This window comes from Hoplias malabaricus, unplaced genomic scaffold, assembly GCF_029633855.1.
Source record: "Hoplias malabaricus isolate fHopMal1 unplaced genomic scaffold, fHopMal1.hap1 scaffold_183, whole genome shotgun sequence".
Lineage (NCBI taxonomy): Eukaryota > Metazoa > Chordata > Actinopteri > Characiformes > Erythrinidae > Hoplias > Hoplias malabaricus.
The window spans coordinates 48,712-74,183 of record NW_027101025.1 but is presented as its reverse complement, the minus strand read 5'-3'; the positions used below and the strand labels follow the sequence as shown (position 1 = coordinate 74,183).

The 25,472-nt window shown below is 44.3% G+C and overlaps 1 pseudogene; it reads left to right on the top strand.

The window, feature by feature from the left end:
- Positions 1-7,752: 7,752 nt before the first annotated feature.
- Positions 7,753-25,472, top strand: part of LOC136683966 (protein kinase C alpha type-like) — a 26,269-nt pseudogene continuing 8,549 nt past the window's right edge.

Below are 25,472 nucleotides of genomic sequence, written 5' to 3'. Positions count from 1 at the left end.
AATCAGTATCTGACCTCACTTATGGTTGTGGTTGAATGCCCATCAAATTCTCACAGCAATGTTCCAGGATCCAGTGGAAAGCCTTTCAGAAGCAGCTGTCACTACTGTGGATGGATGAGCACATAGTACTGTGTATTAAAGATTCACTACTCACTAAAGCGTCTGTAAAAGAGATACTGTCCAGCAGAGAGCCGTTTATTAACTTATTAACTGTCAGACTTGTCTTTGTGTGTGTGTGTGTGTGTGTGGTGTGTGTCGTGTGTGGTTGTGTGTGTGTGTGTGTGTTGTGTGTGTGTGTGTGTGTGTGTGTGTGTGTGTGTGTGTGTGTGTGTGTGTGTGTGCAAGACCAAATTGCATCCCATAATGAGTGCCAGGCCACAGGGAGACACACACACACACACACACAGGAGCATTCTAAGGTCAGCTGGACAGTGGAGGTGGATGGTCATTCACTCTTTAACGGTAATGGCTCAGATTTCCAAGAGGGATGCTCCTGTGTGACCGGTGTGCTCTTTACAGTAAACACATTCATTCCGCGCTGATTTTGCATCGACTTTTCCCTGCAGACCCTCCAGCTTCATTATGGGACCTCGTGACTCCGCCCCTGACCACTGCTGACTGAAAGCACAGCACTAGACTAAATTACACTGTCAGTGGTCATTTTCCATTGGAAATCCCTCCAGGACCAGACTGGTCTTCACTAAACTGTCCCTAAACGTCCACAGCTCAGTTCAAACTTCCTGTGTTCTATTGACTACGGCTTTTTTATTGTAGAATAACAATCTGGTCGTTCTGTGATCAGCTTTGATATATAGTTTATAGGTGACACACACACACACACACACACACACTGGCCACTTTATCAGAAACAACCCACTTTTCTACTGCCACTCACTGGCCACTTTATCAGAAACACCCCCCCCCCTCTACTGACACTCACTGGCCACTTTATCAGAAACACCCCCCTTCTACTGACACTCACTGGCCACTTTATCAGAAACACCCCCCCTCTACTGACACTCACTGGCCACTTTATCAGAAACACCCCCCCTCTACTGACTCTCACTGGCCACTTTATCAGAAACACCCCCCCTCTACTGACACTCACTGGCCACTTTATCAGAAACACCCCCCCCCCTCTACTGACTCTCACTGGCCACTTTATCAGAAACACCCCCCCCCTCTACTGACACTCACTGGCCACTTTATCAGAAACACCCCCCCCCCCTCTACTGACACTCACTGGCCACTTTATCAGAAACACCCCCCCCCTTCTACTGACACTCACTGGCCACTTTATCAGAAACACCCCCCCCCCTCTACTGACACTCACTGGCCACTTTATCAGAAACACCCACCCCCCTCTACTGACACTCACTGGCCACTTTATCAGAAACACCCCCCTTCTACTGCCACTCACTGGCCACTTTATCAGAAACACCCACCCCCCCTCTACTGACACTCACTGGCCACTTTATCAGAAACACCCCCCTTCTACTGACACTCACTGGCCCACTTTATCAGAAACACCCCCCCCCCCTCTACTGACACTCACTGGCCATTTTAACAGATACTGAATTACTTCATTAGACACAGGGTTTACTTTGTGTTTATTATGGTTAAAGCTGTGGCTCTTAGTGTCATAACTCAGAATGTGACTTGTGTAGTTATTAGGAATGCTCAGAGAGTGATAGAAGGGGTTAGAGAGAGAGAGAGAGAGAGAGAGAGAGAGAGAGAGAGAGAGAGAGAGAGAGAGGAGAGAGAGAGAAAGTGGAAGGAGTGGAGATAGCATGTAGTGGAAAGAGGGAAAACAAGCCGCTTATCCTTCAGCATCAGCTGTGTGTAGGCGTCCATGACTAAGTACAGCTGTCTCTGTCTCTACACACACATACACACACACACACACACACACAGTCAGCTAATTACAAGGTAGTCTTCTGGAGACATAAAAGGAGACATGGAATTAAAAATGCTAACAGGCAAACACTTTGGGGCCCAAACACTGGGCTACTACTGCAGAAATGCCATCAGAGCATCGTCCTTCGGTTACTCAGGGGAAACAGGACAACATAAGAGTGCAGCACATAGTGCTAACACACTAGTGTGGAACTAGGCCTGTCAAAATTGTGTTTTGGGACAAGCTGTTTTTAAGGTGGCTGAAAGTTCTCTCCACTGCAGACAGCCAGACATTCACAGCTACATTAGCCACAACAGCCCATTAATCCCTCTGCCCTCTGCAGCTTAGCACTCTGTTAGCATGTTAGCGCTGCACACCTGTGGGTTTGACTGTTCAGCAGTTCCACAGCTGTCCTGACCACACAGTCTGAGGTGGAGAAATGTCCTCCTTTTACTGGGATTGGCAAAGACAACAGGTTGATTTCATAATAACAGTCTCATCTCACTGAGCACATGGCGTTTAGTAATGTCTTGTTTGTTTCTGCAACTGATGGTGAGCTAGTTTTGAAACAGAAAGAAAAATGTTAGTTTAAACGTACCGTTTTATCAATCGCCCATTTTTTCCTTCAGTTAGAGCTAGCGGAAAGTTTAGCATTAGCATAATGAGCTAGTTTGACTATTCAAAGTAGCTTCCTGACCTGTAGTGGAGTACCAAGGACTTGCTCTTGGTGTTCTAGTTTCAAACTCTCTCTCTCTCTCTCTCTCTCTCTCTCTCTCTCTCTCTCTCTCTCCCTCTCTCTCTCTCTCTCTCTCTCATCTCTCTCTCTCTCTCTCTCTCCCTGTCTCTCTCTCTCTGTCTCTCTGTCTGTCTCTCTCTCTCCCTGTCTCCTCTCTCTCTCTCCTCTCTCTCTTCTCTCTCTCTCTCTCTCTCTCGCCCTCCTCTCTCTCTCTCTGTCTCTCTTTCTCTCTCTCTCTCGTCTCTCTTTCTCTCTCTCTCTCTCTCCTCTCTCTCTCTGTCTCTCTTTCTCTCTCTCTCTCTCTCTCTCTCTCTCTCTCTGTCTCTCTTTCTCTCTCTCTCTCTGTCTCTCTTTCTCTCTCTGTCTCTCTTTCTCTCTCTCCCTCTCTCTCTCTGTCTCTCTCTCTCACTTTCTCTCTCTCTCTCTCTCTCTCTTTCTCCTCTCTCTCTCTCTCTCTCTCTCTCTCTCTCTCCTCCATATGTCCTGTTGGAAGGAGGGCTGAAAGGAGGGGGTGTTTTCTGTGGTCAGACAAATTCAAAATCTAGCTCACGTTCCAGCTTTTATTGAAATGTTCTACTTGCGAAGTTGTCTTGAAAGTTTGGCATTCCTGTTTTAAAATCACGAGAGCTGTTATTTCTATCATAACGTACTGTATCAAATGTACCCAATAACATTAAATAACTGCTTTAGATGGGCTAGACCAATCAGAGGCAACCAAACATCCACATATTGTGACATCACAACCACCACAAACTGGCCGTCTGGTGCACAATGTCCAGCACTCAAGTTTCAAGCCAGAAAACCGGATGTGTTATATTTCCTGGATCTCAGTGATTAGAAAACGATCACGTTATTATCATCATAATTATTATTATAATAATAATCATAACTATTATTTTCATTCATATATCCATCACACACTGGCCTCAAACTGTGTGGAGCTGTAAGTGTAAACTCCAGTAGACTGGTGTGTGTGGTTACTGACACTTTATGACATGCTGTTATCACACACACACACACACACACACACCCATGACAGATACACACAACCCAGAGTCAGGCTCTCTCTCTGTGTCTTTGTGGTTGGGGCGGATGTCTGTTTTTCTCAAAGCCTTGAAGACCACTAAAATGGCACCATGCTAATAACCCCCTGTCGTCCAGCAGTGAAGCAGTGACTCAGTGTCTCGTGTTGAAGCTTCAAGCCGCAGCTTTGTTCCTGGGGTGCTTTTGTTTCAAAACCACAAACAAACCATGTAGCTCAGCTAGTTCCACCTGGACAAGTCCTGCAGATTAATGACGGAAGATACGTGAGATTTTAAACTTATTGGACTGGCTTACATTATATTTAAAGTTGGACCTGGAGCCCTTACACTGTGAAACAAATCCACCCAGTCCGTTTTCTGTGTGCCGAAAACACGGGGTAAAACTGCTCCACTTCTGACGTAAAGTACAGAGACTTTAGAATAGCTCGGCCCATCTCGTCTGAGTCTGTCCAATCACAGCGCTGGACCCGTGTTTGTGTGAGAGCACAAAGACGAGGTCAAACGCAGCAAAACAGACACAACGAGCGCGGAGAAATAAGAGCGCTGGGATTAGATTTTCCCCTGGGGATCAACAAAGTATCTATCTATCTATCTATCTATCTATCTTTCTATCTATCTATCTATCTATCTATCTATCTATCTATCTTCTGTCTTTCTTGTCTATCTATCTATCTATCTATCTATCTATCTATCTATCTATCTGTCTGTCTGTCTGTCTGTCTGTCTGTCTGTCAGTCTGTCTGTCTGTCTGTCTGTCTGTCTGTCTGTCTGTCTGTCTGTCTGTCTGTCTGTCTGTCTATCTATCTATCTATCTATCTATCTATCTATCTATCTATCTATCTATCCTTCAGCGATTGTAGTCCAACTACAACAACGTAATACTAAATCTTGCTAACAGACGTAGCTATGTGGGGTGTTGTTATCGCCACTGAGCGTGCCCAGTGGTGTAATTCTGATATGAACCTCGAGGCTATCTGTGGGAATTAGAGGAAATGATACAAGTATATTATCCTGCAGTCGACTGATTAAATCCAGATCAAATCCCCAAGGATGACATTCCACAACCTCCTCTGCTAGCGCTAATCCAGCTCCATCAGTACACAGCTATAATATTTATCCTAATGATAAGCAGCGCGGCGCAGCCTCTGAGTATTGCCTCCACCTGCACTGAGAGGCAGAGACTGCTAGCCCCATTATTGAGTCCCATAAAACATGAATGGCTTCTGTAAATAATTGATGTTCTTATTAAGGTGGAAAGCCAGGGGGAGGCAGGAACACTGCGCTAAGGGGCTTCTCTATCACAGCTTCAGACTCAGAGGCAAGATACATTCCAGTTTAAAAACAACAGGTTTTTTTAAGAAAGTACAGATTTTTTAATCATGTTTTAATAAGATAATTCTAATACAGTGGATGAGTGGATGAACAAGTGGCGTTGACTTTTAGACTTGGGGCAGTGATGCAGTATTTACAGAACTAGAACAGAAATGCAAGCAATAAGATCATTTAAATTCAACATACGTTTAATATTAAAAGTGACACTTTTTAATCGTAATAAATAGTGACACTAATATTAAACACAAGTCGATGAAAAAGCCATTTTGACACCTGATGTTAGCATTTCTTTTAGCTCAGCACTGAAGCTAACAAGCTAATGTCGCTAACGTACAGTAAATGAAGTCTTAAAAGTGTCTTAATGACCACAGTCGTACCTCAAACCAGACGAGAACATTAAGAAACGGTCATTAGTCTTCAATGTGCGTGAGTCTGACTGCGTATTTCTGGAAAGGTCTATGTAAAAATGGTTGAAACTGCATAGCGAGGCTAAAACCAATTGTAGCAGCCATTGTACAACCTTAAACTCATCCACACTGCACTCTGCTCTTTCTTTCACACGGTGTCAGAGCCTGTGTGAGTCGGTTTGTGCGAGGTTATTGTGTGTGCTTTGATTTACACCGGTTCATTTGCAGTATTTATGCTACCAGTACCTGCTAGCGCCTTGTAGCTCCAGTACACAACCACAGAGGCAAACACACATCATGCAGCTGACTCACTGCCTCGGGAACCAGGGGAAATGTTAGACATTAGATGTCACTGCTTTAACTCAATATTCCGGTCGTGATCAGTGTTTAATGTCTGTATCAGCACTGCACCAGCCGTCTGTGTTAAATGTGTTAGATCTGTCCTTGTTTTTCCGTTATTTAAAACTGAGTTACAGTGTTTTTACTGTAGCTAAAGGGACACTGTGCGTATTCAGCCTGACCACGCAGTGCACGGCCGCGTCAGGACGCTGATGAGCTTTGATCTCTCTGTTCCTCGGGGCTGGACGGCACTGGTCAGCTCTTCTCTTGCCTGTGGTTCTGAATGACCTCGTGTTGTAGTATGGTTTTATCCTGGTTCTGATTCTGTGACCTCACTGCTGTTTGTATTTTTGCTGATAGCATGATACTGGATGCTTTAAAGTGAGTGACTGGATGAGTGTGTGAAACTGTCCATAAGTGCGAGCGTGTGAGTGACTGGGTGAGTGTGTGAGTGACTGGATGAGTGTGTGAGTGACTGGGTGAGTGTGTGAGTGACTGGGTGAGTGTGTGAGTTACTGGGTGAGTGTGTGAGTGACTGGGTGAGTGTGTGAGTGACTGGGTGAGTGTGTGAGTGACTGGATGAGTGTGTGAGTTACTGGGTGAATGTGTGAGTGACTGGATGAGTGTGTGAGTGACTGGGTGAGTGTGTGAGTTACTGAGTGAGTGACTGGGTGTGTGAGTGACTGGGTGTGTGAGTGACTGAGTGAGTGAATGGGTGACTGAGTGAGTGACTGGGTGTGTGAGTGACTGAGTGAGTGACTGCATGAGTGTGTGAGTGACTGAGTGACTGGGTGAGTGTGTGAGTGACTGAGTGACTGGGTGAGTGACCGAGTGAGTGACTGGGTGAGTGTGTGAGTGACTGAGTGAGTGACTGGGTGAGTGTGTGAGTGACTGAGTGAGTGACTGGGTGACTGAGTGAGTGACTGGGTGTGTGAGTGACTGAGTGAGTGACTGGGTGACTGAGTGAGTGACTGGGTGTGTGAGTGACTGAGAGTGTGAGTAACTGAGTGAGTGACTGGGTGTGTGAGTGACTGAGTGAGTGACTGCATGAGTGTGTGAGTGACTGAGTGACTGGGTGAGTGTGTGAGTGACTGGGTGAGTGTGTGAGTGACTGAGTGAGTGACTGGGTGAGTGTGTGAGTGACTGAGTGAGTGACTGGGTGAATGTGTGAGTGACTGAGTGAGTGCCTGGGTGTGTAAGTGACTGAGTGAGTGACTGGGTGAGTGTGTGAGTGATTGAGTGAGTGACTGGGTGAGTGTGTGAGTGACTGAGTGAGTGACTGGGTGTGTGAGTGACTGTGTGAGTGACTGGGTGAGTGAGTGACTGGGTGAGTGTGTGACTGGGTGTGTGAGTGACTGAGAGTGTGAGTGACTGAGAGTGTGAGTGACTGGGTGAGTGAGTGACTGGGTGTGTGTGTGAGTGACTGAGAGTGTGAGTGACTGGGTGAGTGTGTGAGTGACTGAGTGAGTGACTGGGTGAGTGTGTGAGTGACTGAGTGAGTGACTGGGTGTGTGAATGACTGTGTGAGTGACTGGGTGAGTGAGTGACTGGGTGAGTGTGTGACTGGGTGTCTGAGTGACTGAGAGTGTGAGTGACTGAGAGTGTGAATGACTGGGTGTGTGAGTGGCTAGGTGAGTGTGTGAGTGACTGATAGTGTGAGTGACTGGGTGAGTGTGTGAGTGACTGGGTGTTTGAAATGCTACCTGCGTCCAGTTACTTTGTGTAGTTTACAGAAGACGAGTGAAAGAAAGAACGAAGAAACGAATGAATGAATTCCAAACGTTAATATTGCTCATCATTTATAAGGATACATAACACCTGCATAATCCCTTCCTGAAAGGAGACATAAGCCAAGATAAACATCGGTGAAAGTTTCCCATGCTGCTGTAAGTTGTTGGGTTCTCCCCACTCTCTGTTTGTTGCCCTGAGACGTTTGAGAGGAACGGCCTTTTCATCCACTCTCTCAGATCTGTTTAGACTGAGACGTCAAAACACTCCATGCCTCAAGGAGCTCTGGAGATCTCGCATCGCTCTGCCGTCGTAGGAGACGTTTATCAAAGGTCTTTAATTCTGCTCGTCCAGATTTTATTACAGCTGTGATTGATACACTCTTACTTTTCTCTCTCTCTATCCATCTGCTCTTCTCCAGGACCCTCGGAGCAAGCATAAGTTCAAGATCCACACCTACGGCAGCCCGACCTTCTGCGACCACTGCGGCTCGCTGCTGTACGGCCTCATCCACCAGGGCATGAAGTGTGACAGTAAGTCCTCCGCTCCCTCCTTCCTCTGGAAACAAGGAACAGTGCAGTGCCTTTTTACCTCAAACGTGTTCAGTCAACCAATCAGCACTGACTTTATATTTGCACAGTTACAAGGCTAATGTAGCTAAGTAAATATAGCCAGTACCCCATCAGTTAGCACTGTGCTATCGTCATGAACAGTCACTTTAAATTGAGTTGCTAGGCAAGTTCAGATTAGCGTCCTAGCTAATCACATCACATTTCTAAAACGTGTCTAAAATGACATACACAGCAAATCCCCCAGTGTTAATTTAACCCTGAGATGGTTAAAGGGTTTTAAATGTTAACACTCACCTTGTTATTTAACTGTAACAGTGTTGATTTGACCTTGGTGAATTCGTGTACCCCACGTTGGGAAGCACAGCGCTCGATCACTGGAGCTTTATCCAACACATTTTAGATGAGTTAGAGTGCACCTGACCTCAGTAATGCTTATGCATACCATCAAATCCTCACAAAAATGTTCTCAAACCTAGTTTAATGCTTTCTCAGAAGAAAAGAAGGAGGATGAACTGCCAATGAATAGCTTTCATTTCTAAAGTTTCTGAATATGAGTAATGATAGTTATTAGCAGTTACCTCAGTGCACTGTAAGTACAGATGTTCACAGCTGCATTATTCTGAGAGTACAGATGTTTTACAACTGTTTATGACTGTGTTTGATTCAGTGAGTACAGATGTTTATGGCTGTGTTTGATTCAGTGAGTACAGATGTGTTTGAATCAGTGAGTACAGATGTTTATGGCTGTGTTTGATTCAGTGAGTACAGATGTTTATGGCTGTGTTTGATTCAGTGAGTACAGATGTGTATGGATGTGTTTGAATCAGTGAGTACAGATGTTTATGGCTGTGTTTGATTCAGTGAGTACAGATGTTTATGGCTCTTATTGATTCAGTGAGTACAGATTTTTATGACTGTGTTTGATTCAGTGAGTACAGATGTTTATGACTGTGTTTGATTCAGTGAGTACAGATGTTTATGGCTCTGATTCAGTGAGTACAGATGTGTATGGCTCTGATTAAATGAGTGCAGATGTTTATGGCTCTTATTGATTCAGTGAGTACAGATGTTCATGGCTGTGTTTGATTCAGTGAGTACAGATGTGTATGGCTCTTATTGATTTAGTGAGTACAGATGTTCATGGCTGTGTTTGATTCAGTGAGTACAGATGTGTATGGCTTTGATTCAGTGAGTACAGATGTTTATGGCTGTGTTTGATTCAGTGAGTACAGATGTGTATGGCTTTGATTCAGTGAGTACAGATGTTTATGGCTGTGTTTGATTCAGTGAGTACAGATGTGTATGGCTCTGATACAGTGAGTACAGATGTTCATGGCTGTGTTTGATTCAGTGAGTACATATGTGTATGGCTCTTATTGATTCAGTGAATACAGATGTTCATGGCTGTGTTTGATTCAGTGAGTACAGATGTGTATGGCTTTGATTCAGTGAGTACAGATGTTTATGGCTGTGTTTGATTCAGTGAGTACAGATGTGTATGGCTCTGATACAGTGAGTACAGATGTTTATGGCTGTGTTTGATTCAGTGAGTACAGATGTGTATGGCTCTGATACAGTGAGTACAGATGTTTATGGCTGTGTTTGATTCAGTGAGTACAAATGTTTATGGATGTGTTTGATTCAGTGAGTACAGATGTTTATGGCTCTGATTCAGTGAGTACAGATGTTTACACCCCTGTGTGTTATTCTGAGAGCAGATGTTTACAGCTGTGTGTTTGTGTCCGCAGCCTGTGATATGAATGTCCACAAGCAGTGTGTGATGAATGTGCCGAGTCTGTGTGGGACAGACCACACCGAACGGCGAGGGCGACTCTACCTGAAGATCGAAGTGAGCGGAGAAGAGCTGCACGTCACAGGTGGGAACAAAATACACACACACACACACACACACACACGCACCACCACAACCATGTCCACTGATGAAGGACTAGAGGACGAGCGACACACACTGTGCAGCGACAGATGAGCTACTGTCTCTGACTCTACATCTACAAGGTGGACCAACGAGGGAGGAGTGTCTCACAGAGTGGACAGAGAGTGGACACAGGGTTTAAAAACTCCAGCAGCACTGCTGTGTCTGATCCACTCTACACCAGCACAACACACACTAACACACCACCACCACGTCAGTGTCACTGCAGCGCTGAGAATGATCCACCACCACATCACACCTGCTCTGTGGGGGGTCCTGAGCGCTGGAGAACAAAGTATGCATAGCAATGGGCCTGTATTTATTTTATGTTTATTTTTTTCCAACATCATTTTGGATTGTTTTGATGGGTTTGTTATTACATTTCATATGTGAGTTTATTTAATAGCGTTGCTCTTAGAGCTCTGTGTTTATCCTGATCTCTGCAGCAGAGCTGACCACAGGCTAAACCAGGGTGGACATGATTCAAAATGACCTTGGATTTCTGGTCCTGCTCTCCATCTGTGTGTGTGTGTGTGTGTGTGTGTGTATGGGAAGTGCTTATAAGATAAATAATAAAATGGTTTTCCAAGAAATTATACTGTACAACAGCCTAGAGCAACACACGCACACACACACACACACACTGACACATCATTGAATTCTGGCAGCATCATTGGCTTGTTAAAGGGTCACAGACAGCTGACCCTAGACTGCAGAGTGTTACACATGGCCTCAGCGCTGCTGTGTGAGGGCCACGCCCATAAAGTGTGGTCAGTTCTGTTTTTATTATCAGGGATCAGCAGCGGACCACACACACAGTCTCCTCCACGTCCTGGTTTGATGCCGGTTTGCCGTCCTTTTGCTAGAAGCTCATTTTCTCAGTGGAAAGTGCCTCTCCACATTCCAGCTCAGGGTCGAGTGAGGTCAGTGTCCAGCGTCCTCCTGCGGAGACACATTCTCCACGGGAATAACATCTTACACAACCAGTACTCCTACTGCAGTCCATCCGTCGGGGCACGCGCCGTGACATTTGGTTTCTGCTTCTTTAGTTTGGAGACTAAACGGTTATAATGTTTTGGCTAGTTTACGTTTAAATGGTTCGTTTGCTTTCTTTTACAAATCTCAGGAGGTTTCTACTGAATCTCAGGTGGTTGCTGGGTTGTCACTTCGCAGTTGTGTTGTCGCTAGGTTATTGATGTCATACCCCAGGGGGTTGTTTATGTGTTGCTAGGCTACAGCCATGTATCAGAAATGATTGCGTAAATGTTGCTAAGTGATGGATTAAGTTTGTTTTATCACAGTGTAATGTTTTGCTGTGTGCTTGCCTTGGCTTGTTGCTTTGGTGGTTGCTAAAGTGTCACTAGATGGTTACTATGGCATCCCAGGTGGTTGTTAAGGCATTCCAGATGGTTGCTAAGGTAATGTGCAATGGTTGCTATGGGATCTCAGATCTCAGTTCCTGACCATTCTGACTATAAATTTCAGCCCATTTTGTCCTCAGCTGACATCTCCACAGCAGTGAGAATAGACTGGGAATGGCAACATAAGGTCAAACACACACACACACACACACACACACACACACACACACACACACACACACACACACACACACACCAACAAGTGAGCCTTGTTTTCCCAGTAAACATCGAAATAAAGGCCCAGTCAGAGGCTGGGGGTCCAACACCCTCCTCTAGATGACCTCTGTGTGTAAAGACCTCTTTCACACACACCTTCAACAACTCCACACTACAGAACTCCAACACACACACATACACACACACACACACACACACACCTCCAACAACTCCACATTACACAACTCCAACACACACACACACACACACACACACACACCTCCAACAACTCCAACACACACACACACACATCTCCAACAACTCCACACTACACAACTCCAACACACACACACACACACACACACCTCCAACAACTCCACATTACACAACTCCAACACACACACACACACAGACACACACACACACACACACACCTCCAACAACTTCACACTACACAACTCCAACACACACACAGACACACACACACACACCTCCAACAACTCCACACTACACAACTCCAACACACACACACAAACACACTCACGTAAACACTCTTTCACACACACACACACAAACACTTTCTTACACACACACAAACTTACGCAAACACTCTGTCATACACACCTCCAGCACTGTTACACAACACAACTCTGTGATCCAGAACTAATAATCTAACACCAGCACCTAACTTCACTAATGTTCTCATAGCTGAATGCCATCAAATCCTCACAGAAATGTTCCAGCATGTAGCATGAAAACTTCCAGAGGCCATTACTGTAGCAGTGTCAGAAGAAGCAATGTTGGAAAAGCAGGTGACCACAGACTTTTGAACATGTAGCATACTCCTCCCTGCATGACTGGGCCGAGGGCCTCAGCTCGCAGCTCCACGACAGGGCCTATGTGATGTTTAGCCAAGGAGGAGAGCCAAAATTCCAGACGGCGGTCTCTGGGGGAGTGAGAGAGATCCCGGGGGCGACCGAGCATGTTTCCCTTCACTTTTGTTTGCGTTTCTGCCTCGTAATGTTTTTCCTTTACGTGGCCTGTACATGTCACTATGGGCTGATTGTATACGGAGCGCAGAGCATAGCGTGCACAGTGTACACATCTGAGGGTGTGTCTTAAAACTACAAAGGCAGGCCAGGATCACCTGATGGACCTCCGGTTATGTAAACACACACTGTACACACACTGATGCCATTCCCAGAACTCCTAACAACAGTGCAAGCCCAGAGGGGGTGTTCCACAAAGCAGGATTTCTTAGTTAGCCCGATGTGTTAAACCCAGAACTAGGTCGCTCTTTATATAGAGCTGATATACAGTCCCATTCATAAACACCACAGGGTTTATTTAGACTCTTACTCATTACTCAGCCAATGTAGACTCAGCATGAGCAGCAGACAGTGAGGTAAGGAGATCTGATCGAGTTAAAGCCATGAATGCCTTTCAAAATAATCACATTTTGTTCCCCCATTCCGTATAAAGAAATACATTACCCATAGTGCTTATAGTGATGTACAACAATGTAACCATGGAGATTCAAAACTCCACACTACACAACTTTAACACACACACACACACACCTCCAACAACTCCAACACACACATACACACACACACACACACACCTCCATCAACTCCACACTACACAACTCCAACACACAAAAACACACACACACACCTCCAACAACTCCAACACACACATACACACACACACACACACACACACACCCCTCCATCAACTCCACACTACACAACTCCAACACACACACACCTCCAACAACTCCAACACACACATACACACACACACACCCCTCCATCAACTCCACACTACACAACTCCAACACACACAAACACAGACACACACCTCCAACAACTCCACACTACACAACTCCAACACACACATACACAAACACACACACACACCTCCAACAACTCCCCACTACACAACTCCAACACACACATACACAAACACACACACACACCTCCAACAACTCCCCACTACACAACTCCAACACACACATACACAAACACACACACACACCTCCAACAACTCCCCACTACACAACTCCAACACACACACACACACACACCTCCAACAACTCCACACTACACAACTCCAACACACACACACACACACCTCCAACAACTCCACACTACACAACTCCAACACACACATACACACACACCTCCAACAACTCCAACACACACATACACACACACACACCCCTCCAACAACTCCACACTACACAACTCCAACACACACACACACACACCTCCAACAACTCCACACTACACAACTCCAACACACACATACACAAACACACACACACACACCTCCATCAACTCCACGCTACACAACTCCAGCACACACACACAAACACTTTCTCACACACACATTTGTGCAAACACTCACACACACACACAAACACTCTCTCACACACACACACTTGCACAAACACTCTCTCACACACACATCTCCAACAACTCCACACTACACAACTCCAGCACACACACAAACACTTTCTCACACACACACTTGCACAAACACTCACACACACACAAACACACACACACACACACACACACACAAACACACACTTGCACAAACACTCACACACACACACAAACACACACACACACACACACACAAACACACACTTGCACAAACACTCACACACACACACAAACACAAACACACACACACACACACACAAACACACACACACACACACAAACACTCTCTCACACACACACACTACATGCGCTGCAGATGAATATGTAATAGAAAAAGTTGTCTGAAAAGAGTTTGAGGATTAGGATGAACGTGATTGGTGGAAACCAGTCGCAGTGCTTGCTGGGATACGTAGTTCATTCCAACGTTAGACATGTCAAGTCCTCAGTCTTGCATCTTTGCCTTTTTGTTCATTATTTGTACATTATTTTATTTGAATAAGGTCGTGGTTTATCTGCAGTCTCTCGTGAAAATCCTGAGTTCAGAATTAGAAATCCTGAAAACGCGGGCGGTCACATTTCAGCGTCATTGGCGAGAACCTTAACTTTGGGCTCAAGTTATCTGGCTAAACTCCTGCTTCGTGGAATACCCACCTGGTCCCCACCTTTAGATAAACAAGCTCTGTTCAGATCTGAACACATTGCACTGGGAGGAGGACAACTCCAAGAGGCATGGGTCTGAAAGGATGTGGAGCTGGAGAGTAGAGAAAAGGAAATAGACACAAAAGAGGAACGCCTCTGCTAAATCCGGGTGGTGGAGTGACTGGATTGCAGACACGTTTGTATCAGACCCATAAGAGGTGGACTCCACGCCGTAATTCAAGGCCATGAGAGAACTGCAGATGTGCCACATTTGGGCCAGACATTTACTGCCCTTTGTGGAGGGTTTATCGACTCATAGGTGTGCGCTCAGAAAGGGTACAGAACACAGGAGATGGTTAAGAAACTTTACCTACAACCACACCCAGACTTCTAGACCAGGGTCATTCTTCTCTCTCGCTGCACGGTGCATGTTTGAGGAGCCAGCGGTTTTTTTAAAAGCTGTGCACATTTCTCAGTTCATGACTCAAAAACCCCGGCGAGGCCAGAACTGACAGAAGTGGAAAGAGTGAATGTGATTATGATGAAACGGAGGAGTAGAGCGCCCCCTGTTGTTCAGACGATGAAGAGAAAACAGATAGTTTTACTTTCAGATTGAGCCAGAGATTCTGTGTAGTGTGTGTGTGTGTGTGTGTGTGTGTGCACGGTTACACGGGGCTGTCTACGCTTTGCATACATTTCCATGCACGTGTTTGTGTTTGTGTTTTTTCTCTGGACGTTCCTTTGCTCCAGTAGTTTAGTTGTTGTGATCCGTCTCTCTGCAGAGTTAGCCCTGGCCCGGCGCAGCACCACTGTTTTGCATTCTGCTGTTTTTGTGGTGGACATTTTAAATATTCAAAGCCTAACCTTTGTGTGGGTTTGCCTCAGAACTGACCGAAACAAGGCATCACATTCTGTCAGTTACATACAGTCACATTTTCATTTTGTTTTATGTTGGATGCATTTGCATCGTGCAAATTCTGCTTCTTTAGTTCAGAGATGGAGCTGAGAGGCTAATGTTGCTAACACACACTGGAAGCCAATAGTCACCGAAATAGCCTCGTGTTTATACGTACACACTAAGTTATTTCAACCTGCTCAAATGACTTCCAGGTCCTAGTGAAGGCTGAACAGATGCAGTGTGACAAACCGTGAACTTTAAAATTAACACAACATTGCTGTAAAACAATGCGACGATTATTATGGGTCAACTGCAGTCAACCTTTAACCTTCGCAGAGTTACGTATCAATGCGCAGAAGAAAGCAAGGCGTTATGTGGATTATAATACAGTTCCAAGTTTTATATATATATATATATATATATATATATATATATATATGCACGGTGGCGCAGTAGCTAGTGTCACAGTCACACAGCTCCAGGGGCCTGGAGGTTGTGGGTTCGATTCCCGCTCCGGGTGACTGTCTGTGAGGAGTGTGGTGTGTTCTCTCTGTGTCTGCGTGGGTTTCCTCCGGGTGACTGTCTGTGAGGAGTGTGGTGTGTTCTCTCTGTGTCTGCGTGGGTTTCCTCCGGGTGACTGTCTGTGAGGAGTGTGGTGTGTTCTCTCTGTGTCTGCGTGGGTTTCCTCGGGGTGACTGTCTGTGAGGAGTGTGATGTGTTCTCCCTGTGTCTGTGTGGGTTTCCTCCGGGTGACTGTCTGTGAGGAGTGTGGTGTGTTCTCCCTGTGTCTGCGTGGGTTTCCTCCGGGTGACTGTCTGTGAGGAGTGTGATGTGTTCTCCCTGTGTCTGTGTGGGTTTCCTCCGGGTGACTGTCTGTGAGGAGTGTGGTGTGTTCTCCCTGTGTCTGTGTGGGTTTCCTCCGGGTGACTGTCTGTGAGGAGTGTGGTGTGTTCTCTCTGTGTCTGCGTGGGTTTCCTCCGGGTGACTGTCTGTGAGGAGTGTGGTGTGTTCTCCCTGTGTCTGTGTGGGTTTCCTCCGGGTGACTGTCTGTGAGGAGTGTGGTGTGTTCTCCCTGTGTCTGCGTGGGTTTCCTCCGGGTGACTGTCTGTGAGGAGTGTGGTGTGTTCTCCCTGTGTCTGCGTGGGTTTCATCCGGGTGACTGTCTGTGAGGAGTGTGGTGTGTTCTCTCTGTGTCTGCGTGGGTTTCCTCCGGGTGACTGTCTGTGAGGAGTGTGGTGTGTTCTCCCTGTGTCTGTGTGGGTTTCCTCCGGGTGACTGTCTGTGAGGAGTGTGGTGTGTTCTCCCTGTGTCTGCGTGGGTTTCCTCCGGGTGACTGTCTGTGAGGAGTGTGGTGTGTTCTCCCTGTGTCTGCGTGGGTTTCCTCCGGGTGACTGTCTGTGAGGAGTGTGGTGTGTTCTCTCTGTGTCTGCGTGGGTTTCCTCCGGGTGACTGTCTGTGAGGAGTGTGGTGTGTTCTCCCTGTGTCTGTGTGGGTTTCCTCCGGGTGACTGTCTGTGAGGAGTGTGGTGTGTTCTCCCTGTGTCTGCGTGGGTTTCCTCCGGGTGACTGTCTGTGAGGAGTGTGGTGTGTTCTCCCTGTGTCTGCGTGGGTTTCCTCCGGGTGACTGTCTGTGAGGAGTGTGGTGTGTTCTCCCTGTGTCTGCGTGGGTTTCCTCCGGGTGACTGTCTGTGAGGAGTGTGGTGTGTTCTCCCTGTGTCTGCGTGGGTTTCCTCCGGGTGACTGTCTGTGAGGAGTGTGGTGTGTTCTCCCTGTGTCTGCGTGGGTTTCCTCCGGGTGACTGTCTGTGAGGAGTGTGGTGTGTTCTCCCTGTGTCTGCGTGGGTTTCCTCCGGGTGACTGTCTGTGAGGAGTGTGATGTGTTCTCCCTGTGTCTGCGTGGGTTTCCTCCGGGTGACTGTCTGTGAGGAGTGTGGTGTGGAATATATTTTAAACACTAATTCATACCAAACACAACCAAATAAAGTGACAAATCCCCTTTGTTTACTATTTTAACTACTACTTTATTATTACAAATGACACACATTATAAACGTATACATTCTACACGGCCGTACATTTTAGTGCACCGTTATTTTCACCAATCTTTGTGTTATTTATTTTGCGTGAGGACAATATTACCAATCAGCAGAGGAAGAGAAAATCAGGAGGATGGGGCGAATACATTTTTAAGGCACTAGCAATTTTGTGAAGTTTTTTTGTGGAAGTTACATATTTTTTATTAATTCTTTTGATGTTTCACTGGTGTGGTTCGTAAACAGTGATAGATACTGACAAAAGTTGGTAAAGATCATGGTAAAGACTTATTTTTTGCTGATACCAATAAAATAGAGTCACAGATGTCAGTCAACATTATCGTCCAATACATCGGTCAGGAATTAACAACATATCAACAGTGAGATACGTGTGTGTGACATGTTCTACTGATCTTTAGAGTGAGGTTGATGATGTTGTTGAATGCCTTCTCCCAGATGTATGCACTTGTATCTAAATATTAGGAATGAATTCATAACTGTGATCAGAACACAGGCTTCTTCCATTCCACCAGAGTGACGCCAAAACGTAGCCCCAGGAAAAAACCTGCGCCAGGATGTGAAAGCAGTGATAATGCCAGTGGCATTTAGGCAGAAAGTCAGTAAATGTTGTGGCTGTCTGGGGTTTTTTAAGTGTGGTGGTGACATTTGGACGTCAGTGAAAGTAGACGTTTGAGTCATAGCTGGTTCTGAGGGAAAGTGCCACTGTTTAATGTTAGAGTTACATTTTCAAACCCAAGCAGCGGATATCTGCTCTGAGACAGTTCCTCTACACACTCCCCTCCCATGAGTATGTACAGATTAATGGATGTGAAAATAGTCCATGCCTCTTTCTCCACTCACTCCTCTGCCACTCACTTAGAATATAAAAAGCCAGGCTCTGATTGGTTCCTTAGGGTTATGATGTCAGAAACTAAGGATGTCAGAATCTGCTCATTTGAGACTGTAATTTAGACACTGGTGCTGTCGTTTTCTTTCAATCTTGACGAATGTTCTAGTGTAAACACCACACACACACACACACACACACACAAACAAGGTTAAGCCCTTGATTCTCACTGTTCTTTAAGTCTAACTGTTATTTTCCATTTCACACCGGGATGTGTATAGTGTCAACCTTCTTGTTTGTTGTGTAATTGAACTACACATATTTATAACCTTGCGATATGATTGGCTGAGAGGATGTGTGCGTTGCATATGCCAGATTTTCTTAAAGCAACACTGGGCAAGTTTTTACCTTATAATTACAGCAATACAGCTTCATTTTGATGCACCACTGAGGTGTACTAGTCAAATGTTGTGGCTATTCTGGGCTACGCCCTGCAGAAAATACACTATGTATGTGAATTACACTCTTGAACTGTAGGGGGAGCCAGAAATACCAAATCTTACCTAGTGTTGCTTTAAGTGTTTCTCAACCTTAAGTAAATATATTCAAATGGTTGGTGTTTGTGTTGTTGCTGTGTCAAAAGCTAATAATATTTCAACAATGAAACTGTGGTATAATCAAAAGAGGAGGTACCCCACCATAACCCTCTACTCACAGTGCAGCACCTGTGAGTGTAATGCAGCGTAAACATGAATGTGTCTGTCTCTGCATGTTGACCGTCTACAGTGGGAGAGGCCAGGAACCTGATCCCGATGGACCCCAACGGCCTGTCTGACCCCTACGTCAAACTGAAGCTGATCCCGGACCCCAAAAATGAGACCAAGAAGAAGACCAGGACCATCCGCTCCTCCCTGAACCCCACCTGGAACGAGTCCTTCAAATTGTAAGAGAAAGGGTTAATGGTGGTTGTAAATTTCAGTCAATCTTATAGCATCAGCCAACAATCAGAACTTAAAGAGTGCTTACATTAGCTAATAGCTAGCGACTTCAGCTAACTGCTAACAGCTAAAAAGCTGTGTTATTAGGCCTCAGGTGAAGTGCTGTATGGGATTTGACTGCATTACAATTTGTAAAGTCAGTTCTCTGAGTTCACTGTTGGTTTGTGGTCTACTGAGCACTCTGTGTGTGTGTGTGTGTGTGTGTAGTAAGCTGAGGGCCATGGATAAGGACCGCAGGCTCTCTGTGGAGGTCTGGGATTGGGACAGGACCACCAGGAACGACTTCATGGGCTCCATGTCCTTCGGAGTGTCTGAGCTAATGAAGTCTCCAGCTTGTGGATGGTGAGGAGAATGAGAACTGACTTTATGTTTCGGACACAAATACAGAGTATATTAGGAACACAAATAAGTTTAAATCGTTTTTGTGTAACGTATAATTGTAAAATTAATTCGATCAACAGACAGGGATTTCAAAGTTAGCAATGAACATAGGGTGTTAATTCATTCATTATCCATAACTCTTATCCAGTTCAGGGCGGCGGTGGGTCCGGAGCCTACTCGGAATCACTGGGCGCAAGGCAGGAACACACCCTGGAGGGGGCGCCAGTCCTTCTTTTTATTATTAAATAAGTATCCAGCTCATATCGACCCGTGCTGAAATCAGATCAAACTTATAGAGGAGTCCCGGCGCACGCATCTTCAAGCTGTAGAGTGAAATAAATCAAGAGCTGTCTGTTTTCACCATGTCCACTATTACTGTAGAAAATATGCACAAGACATTCTGTCCTGTTGGGAGCGCTGTGTTCATGTCAGAGTGAGCACAAGGGCTTATTCAGAGCAGCGTTTGAAGCTGTCAGAATTGACCCCTGTTGAATTTAACTAGAAAATTGTGAAACACAGTCCATATGCTCATTATATTCCTATTCATGTATTTTGCTTTTAAAAATGACACCTGTTTCTGACCCCAACAAAATCAACATCTGGGAATATCCGGCTTTGTTCGACAGGGTTTATTACTTATTATACAATTAGAGGACAGGAGATGACAGGGCGGAAATGGCCGCTCCACAGGACACTGCGGAACGAGGTTAAGAGGCTGAAGGATGTGTTTATGTGTATGTCAGGTATAAGATGCTGAACCAAGAGGAGGGTGAATATTACAACGTGCCGATCCCTGAGGAGGACGACGGGAACGTGGAGCTTAGGCAGAAGTTTGAGGTGAGAACTGAATCATCTTCTCATATTACAAGCATTTACCTTCAATATAACCCAGTCTTTCTGTTTTGCTGATGTCTCTGAACACCACAGGTGCCCTGGCCTTTTCTGAGTTCATGTGATCATTCTTCCCCTTTTTCACAAGTGAACACAGGTCTGTGACCTGCCAAAACCCAACGAGCCCCACAGCAGCGTTCTCCCCCTGTGTAAACAGCCCTGTTCAGAATGCCCATTTTCAGTGCCTGTTCCTTTAAATGATAACGAGCCGCTCGCTGTTCACCCCGACCCCGAGCGCACAGCAGTGAGGAGCGAGGAGCAGAAGCTCTGTTTTTAGCCGTTTTTGCTTGGTTCTCTTTCTTCTCCGTTTTTACTCAGCGCTCTTATTTCTCCGCGCTCGTTGTGTCCGTTTTGCTGCGTTTGACCTCGTCTTTGCGCTCTCACATAAACATTGGTCCAGCGCTGTGATTGGACACACTCAGACGAGGGGGCGGGGCTGTTCTAAAGTCTTTGAACTTGACGTCAGAAGCAGAGCAGAATCAGAACATCTCATTTTATTCCAAGCTTTCTGAGTTAAGCAGCACAAAGAAAATTGACGGGGTGGTCTTGTTTCACAGTGTGTGGGTTGGTGGGCTTCAAATTCATACATAAATGGAAAGGAGTGACTGATTAATCACTAGCAATAGTGAATGAATAATTAGGGTAGTTTATAATTAGTTAAACAATAATTACTGTGTCTAATTGTGTCTCTATCAGAGTAACTACTCATTAAAGAAACACTCATATTTTTAACTTAAAATTACAGCTTCAAAATCATTGTGATTCTCCACTGGGCTGTAATAGGGAGAACAGAGCCCCTGTGCTATCCCAGGCTCAGCACTACAGAAACTGTACTATGTCACTTTTAGTGGAGGGTAGGAAACCACCCCCACCCTCCACACGCTGTAACACATTACTAATGAACAAGGTGTTACTGTGTTCTTCATTAGGAGTTAATGATGATCAGGAACCTTATTATAAAGTGAATCACATGGTAACTCTTTAATGCTCTTTCACTGGGGAAACTCCTGTATTTAGTCACACATTTATTTATTACAGCATCTTAGAATACACTTGAACTTGAATTGAATTTCTTTATTAACATAAACATTGTTTTTTCTCACCAGAATTAATACTTGGGACAGTCAAACAAATATATTAACACATCAAACTGACATTCAACTGAGACACATACACACAAGCATCATCACACAAACATTAAATACTATTCAGAATCAACAAAATACGCAGCACACAAGGTGTAGAAATGCTCTGGCCCAGACCTGACACAACTCATTCAACAGTCCAGGCCCTGCTCTGGTTTGTAGATTTGGGCCAGTGCTAGCACTAAGCTAGTTTTTAGTGATTTGGTTTTTTACTCAAAACTGCACACATCCAGACTACATTCGTATCCTCGTTTCACATCTGGATCAGTTCCTGACTGGAAGCGTACACCAATGGCCCCGATCCGGATCTCCTCCGGCCTGCATCCGCATTCCCGCTGAACTGGACCTTCTCCTGCATTTACATTACAGAATTCAATCCTTTATACTAACACTACATATAATACTAATAATTAATAAATCCAAAATAGAAAAATACCTAGAACAGTATTAATCCAACTACAAATTAACAAATACTACATTTTATATAATTGTAAACATCTCAATAACTGGATATTTAGTTTAGTTATTTTGTTTAAACATATATTAAATAGGTTCCCATGGCCCTGGACTGCCCTTCTGCATATTTCAGTGTTTTTCCTTTCCCTGAACGCCCACTTTAAAGCAACACAAGTTAATACCTTCTTTTTTACCTTACAATTACAGCTTCAGAATCATTGTGACGTTTCACTGACTTGTAATAGTGAGAACAGAGCCTCTGTCGTTGGTGGGCACAGCACTTCAGAAACAGCACTATGACAAAACACAAAAATATGCAGGGCAGGGTTACTCTAAGACCAGAATGGTGAGCCTAAAAAAATACAAAACTAATTTGCAAATCAAATGTATTAATCAATATTTGTTTAATTCAAGAGTTGGAAAATAAAATTAAACGTTGATGGATTGATGTGAAATGGTTCACTGTAGAGAACTTGTACTGACTCTTGCTTAAACTTATATCAATGTACTACCAGTGTTATACCCTCAATGTACTACCAAGTTTGAATAAAAGTGAATTGATTAACTGAAAATACTACTTCAATCAATGTGAAACTATCAAGAAGTTACAGTAAGAAATATATGTCTGGCAAACAACTCACAGACTAATAAACACTGCTTGGACAAACACATGGAACTAAGTCAATATATATATAATAATACTTGTTAAATAACTGAAAACAGCATTATATTCCTTCATACATATGCAGTATTGGGATTTAATTTCCATACAGCGCTACCATACCTGAGAATAAAGAATAAACCTTTAAACTTCATTCATGTTAATTCAAAATACAACCTAAGCAAAGCATAATATATAATGATTAAATAAATCCATTTGTACATTACTTTAAACGCTGTACATTTGTCACATTTCCTTTCTGCTTATCTTACACAGTTAGCATAGTTATGCTATTAGCATAGGCTCCCACCAGCAATCAGCAAATTACTGCTTTAAAAAGCTTTAAGCAGTTCATATAAATTTAAAAAAACATAACACATCCATTATAATCTCCACACACTCAGACAAACCTAGCAAGGCCTCTGTGAATTAATAATTTAAATATGTGACCGAATAAAAGACTTAATTTAACATTTTTAATATAATAATAATACATTCTAGCTGGCTTGCTAGGTTAATGCTAAGCTAACCTAGCACACTTTGACTTTCTCAGTCAAAGCTTCGGTTTATTTTCCTCTTTGTAATTAAAAACACATTTGGGGACAGCTGGAACTGCTTAGATTTTGAACGGTGTCAGGACAAGGCTCTGGTTCGGATCCACAGCGCTTTCTCGGAGAGGGGCAAGCCGTGTTTCCGGGTGTGGAAGCGCGGTCCTGCTACACACAGAGACGCGGCCTCAGACCCCGGTGCAGTTGCGTTACTGGGGGATATCGCCCACCGGATTAGCGGAGACAAGGAGGGGAGGGGGGGGGGGGGGTTGGCGCTGGGTCAGCGGCGGTGTGGGTTTGTTTGGTTTCAGTGGAAAATGGCGGAGGCGGTGACAGCCCTTTCGAGATTTTTCGGCTGTTTGTGGACGGGGTCTGAAGAGTGTTTATACTTTGTTGTTGGTTTATATATATATAAGAGTGCAGAGGAAAACTAAACTGAAAATGGAGACCCTTTCTGCAGAAAATCTCTGTGTAACACTTCAATTCTCGAGTCCTCTTTCTGACCTCTGAATAACTTTTACTTCATGTTGAAATGTTATTCTGTAGCATAGTGGGTCCAAATATAAAAACAACAATACGAAGCTGAACTCTGCTTCTTTTTTAATCAAAAAAAAAAAACCAAACAAAAAAAAAATACATACTCTTTTCCACCTTAAAAGCTACAGCGGTTGTACAATTTAAGGTGGAACAGGAAAATTCGAGCATAAAGCTGACGAATAGTAACCAAACCAGCATTGTATTAAAACTGAAGACCGTACAGTTTGATGGTCTCTGTCAGAATAAGTAGCACATTTATCCACAAGTGGCCATAGTTATTTGTCTGAGTGTGGATGTTTGCTCACTGTGAAGTGTTAATATATTTGTTTGGCTGTGTCAGGAACGAATGCTGAGGAATAAACAATGTTTATGTCAATGAAGAAATTACTGCTTCAAGTTCAAGTTTATTCAAAACCTTTGAGTTAGTCACTCACTGTTAAAGAGTCCCCATGTGATTCACGTCATTAATCATCATTAACCCCCTAACGAAGAGCACAGTAACACCTTGTTCATTAGTAATGAGTTACAGCGTGTTGCAGTTTACTCCCAAACAAAACAAAATAGTAATAATTAATTCACCATCAAACAAAAATGACTTGTACGTTTGGAAATGTTTCTCAAAGAATAAAGAGGTAGAACCCAACATTCACAGGATCGTTTGTTTTTGAATAACACTGACACTATGACTGAAAAAGGTGATGTTTTCTCTTCTAGAAATGGGAGGGAAGTGTTTTAGCGCTTTTCGGCTGATGCTGAGATCAAATGTTTGAGGTTGCTGCTCACAGGGTGTGGTGTCCCCAGCTTCCTTCGAGGATGCCTTTTGTATTAGCCCCGACACAATAGTTTAGACACTGATCGGTTGGGAGTGTGTATTTAGATTGTAGGTGTCCAGGTGGCGTGTACGAGGTTGAGGTGACCAGTCATTAATGAGTAGTTACTCTACTGTTGAATTGTTTAATCATTCATTCATTATTACATACTGAGTATTAATTAAGTAGTTAATAGGAACATTGTCACAGGTCCAAGCGGCTGTTTCAGGGTCTCAAAGAAATAGGTTACCTGCAGTTTTACAGGCCGTTTTGTTGCTGTAAAAAGAGTTTGATGAGGGTATTGATCCGCTGGAGACAGATTTGTGTCCGCAGTCATGATACGCTGTGGGTTTTTTAAGGATTGTTTTGTTTCCTCTGGGCTTTAACAGCAATGCAGCGTTTAATATGTAATCAATACCCTGTGAACATGTAGCTAGTTAGAGTATTGAGCGGGGCGAGTGTGTGTAGAGGCCAGAAATGCCTGCAGCGGTCATCCAGGGTCCAGTCTCTCGCTGTAGTAAAATGAACGTTAAGGCTATTGACGTTGTTTTCATTATCTGTGCTTCACCTCTCTAATACGCCATACATTTTGTTTATTTATTTTATTATTTCACC